This window comes from Budorcas taxicolor, chromosome 15 (assembly GCF_023091745.1).
Source record: "Budorcas taxicolor isolate Tak-1 chromosome 15, Takin1.1, whole genome shotgun sequence".
Taxonomy (NCBI): Eukaryota; Metazoa; Chordata; class Mammalia; order Artiodactyla; family Bovidae; genus Budorcas; species Budorcas taxicolor.
In genome coordinates, this window is record NC_068924.1 from 47370509 (window position 1) to 47374189 (window position 3681).

General features: G+C 38.5%; 1 pseudogene; it reads left to right on the forward strand.

Moving 5' to 3' along the window:
- The first annotated feature begins 1256 nt into the window (after positions 1 to 1256).
- LOC128060486 (olfactory receptor 51B2-like) lies at positions 1257 to 2788 on the forward strand (annotated as a pseudogene).
- Positions 2789 to 3681: the final 893 nt, after the last annotated feature.

The window sequence follows — 3681 nt, forward strand, 5'->3', positions numbered from 1 at the left end:
TTGGAGAAGCCCCATGGACAGAGGTGCCTGGTGGGGTACAGTCCATGGGGTCACAAAGAGTCAGACATGACTGAACGACTAGGCACATGAAGGAGGGAAGTATTCCACTGCTCAGTACTGAGACATGCTTTGAAGTTTCTGAATTCATGGTAAGGTAAGACTTCAGCATAAAAGGTATTAGGTTCTTTATTTGGGGTTTCGGCAACCAAGAAGATGTAAATAGTGGAGATAACTGACATCTTTAGGCTGTGGGAATGTTATAATGTAACCAGTCACACGAGCAGCACCTTATCAGGAGTTAAGTATTGGAGGAAAAGGAGACGGGGATAAGAGGAGAGATGAAGAAAGATCCTGAATATTCAATTATGTCAAATAATTTTGAAAAGGACAAGAGGCAGAAAAAGAACCAGTGAATTGAGAGGATCAGAGAAAATTATCATGAGAGGATATTTGGAGGGAATGAGATGGTCAGTCAGGTGGAGGAATGAAATAACATGCATCTCCAAAGATGGAGTAGATACGACATGCGTAGAGGAGTGCTTTTCAGATATTACTGTCCATTCAAATTTCCTAAGGATCATGATAAAATGTTGATTCAGTGGTTTGGAAGTGGAATCCAAGGTTGCAGGTCCACCAAGTCCTCATATTGGTTAGTTGAGGCTGGTCTATGGCCCAAACTTCTAGAAAAGGGTAACAGCTGTAGTGACAAAGCAATTGAAAATGATGGCAGTTCTCATTTTGTTCCATCAAACACTGATAGTCAATTTCAGAAGCAAAAAAGCTAAAGGGATGTATTTATCATGACTATTAAAGATAAAAATGAAAATTAAATGTGTCCAAAAAGTTATCAATCACAGCAAAAAAAAAAAAAAAAAGCAGCTAAATAAGATAATAATCTATTTACCTTGTGTGTTGTTTCTGTCACTGTTCCTGCAAAAATTTTAAGCTTGCACCCAATCTTAGGGTAGGATGATTTAGGAAAAGTTAATAAAAATGTTTCTTTTAATTTGAGAAAAATTTATTCATTTACTAATACTTTCTTTGAATTAGAGAAAGACCAATATTACTCATCTCAAGTGTAACCTGCAATCTTTATTCTTCTTCTGCAGAAAAATACTCACAGAGTTCCATTTATCATACCAGTTCATTATCCCCAAGTATGAAGATGTGATAGATGCTTCTGGGATACACTGCTACTAAAAACTTTGGATTCTTGGGTAAAAGATTTCCAGCTGCTCTCTACCTGTCAATATACCATGTGGCCCAACATTAGTGCTGCCTGCTTCTTGCTGACTGACTTCCCAGGTCTAGAAGCAGCTCATCACTGGATCTCCATCCCCTTCCTCACAGTCTACATCTGTGTGCTTCTTGGCAACAGCACTCTTCTCTACCTCATCAAGGATGACCAGAGTCTCCATGAACCCATGTACGATTTCCTTGCCATGCTGGCAGCCACAGATCTGATGGTGACATTAACCACGATGCCAACTGTAATGGATGTCTTATGGGTGAATCCCCGAGAGATGAGCCCTGGAGCCTGCTTTTTACTTCATTCACTCCCTTTCCTCTGTGAAATCTGGTATCTTGCTTGCCATGGCCTGTGACCATTTTATTGCCATCCGCCATCCCTTTGAGAGGGTAACAGACAGGAAGGCCAGGGGTCTCCAAACGAGGGAAATAGGCTGCAAGTGTCAGACATTTTTTTATCTCTCCCTTAAGTGGCAGGAGGGAAAAACTATGGAAATGCTTTTCTTAAGCTAAGTTAATGAAACTATGTATTTGCTTTGGAATTTTCCCTTCTTCAAAATGGTTCCACCTAAGACTAACTGTTTTTCTTTTCTCAAACCTTGGGCTGATAATAGCTCAACAAACCAGTATTCATATCAATTGTTTTATGGCTGGGGGATGACACACCTCATGACACCCTATCTCAAAAATACATTTTGTGGGAGAGGGTCCTGATGAAACTCTGTCAGCCTTGAGGTGTCTCTCTTATCTGATTAATAGCTTTCTAACAGACATAAAACATCCAGCTAAAGACTTGCAGGGGGGCACTCTCCGTGCCCCTTCTGCTGTCTATGTCAGAAGCTTTCTCAGTCCCTTTTCGTACTTTAATAAAACTCTGCTATGCAAAAGCTCTTGAGTGATCAAACCTGGCCGCTGGTCCCAAAGTTAAATATTCTTCTTTGGAGATCACAAATCTGACACCATTCACCATAAGCTATCAGCTTGAGATACACTTCCATCCTCACCAAAACTCAAGTGATTAAGTTAAGGATAGGAGCTTTTGTGAAGGGTTTTATATCCATCATACCTGTAATCTTGTATCTTTTTTGTTTTCCATATTGTGACTCTCATATTCTGTCCCATGCTTTCTGTCTTCACCAAGAAGTCTTGAAACTGGCCTGTGCTTACATAACTTTCAATAGACTATCCTGTAATTCTGATTTTCCTAACAGTTTTCCTAGATTCTCTGATTTTTCTTTTCTCTTATATCCTGATTCTTAAAAGACTGTCATGGGTATAGCCTCTAATGAAAGTGATCCAAGGCCCTCAATACCTGTATCTCCTACATGGGTTGTGTGCTCTTCTTCTATGTCACTGTAATAGGTCTGTCCTTCATCCACAGGTTTGGGAAGAATGTGCCAAAAGTGGTTCACATTATAATGAGCTATGTGTGCCTCCTCTTTCTTCCTTTAATGAATCCTATTATCTATATAGCATCAAGACCAAGCAAATTCAACAAGGCGTTTTCTGCCTTTTATCTAAACATAGATTTGGAAGTTAAACTCTGATGTAGGGTATTGCCCACTGAAGATGGTGGGGATATAAAATTTCTCTAAGTAGAGGGCATGGAATCCCATACGTCTCAAAACTTCTTAGACAGCCTCCACTTCTCTAAATGGCAAAATGCCATTTATGAAGCTTATAAAGAGTCCGCTCTTAAATTAATAGATTTGCCATTTGTTAAGTTCCTGGGTTGTTTTGTTTCTCATTATCTCATGTTCTTCTGTCTAAATGCTAAGTAGACGACAGAAATATTTTTGGTCTGCCTGGATGATTAAGTGCAGTCTGATATTATACTTTTTGAATATTTAATTAACTTCTATGATTAAAAAGCATAAAAAGTTTTCAATTTGCTGAACCATTTGCATGTCTTACTGACTTCTCTAATCATGTCACTCACTCAATGTCCCAACAGGATGTTCACACTTTCTTAATTTATTTGTGGATATTCATCATAAGTGAAACCCAGTAAGCCATTTATATTGTAAATACTTCCATTTTATTTGTATTTAGTAGATAGAATTAAAAATGTTTTATATAAATAACTTCATTTTTATTTACTTTATTGAGATTTTACAGCCATATGATAAAAACCTCCCTGATTCCAGGTTTATTTATATATTTTCTTGTGTTTTTAATGTAACTTCCTTTCACATATTCTATTTTATCATAGTTTATTATTTGAAGATAAGTGGGCTTCCCTGTTGGCTCAGATGGTAAAGAATCCACCTGCAATGTGGAAGATCTGGATTTGATCCCTGGGTTGGGACTGTTCCCTAGAGAAGCTGAGGGCTACCCATTCCAGTATTCTGGCCTGGAGAATTCCATGGACAGAGAAGCCTGGCAGGCTACAGTCCAAGGTGTCACAAAGAGTTGGACACAACTGAGCATATT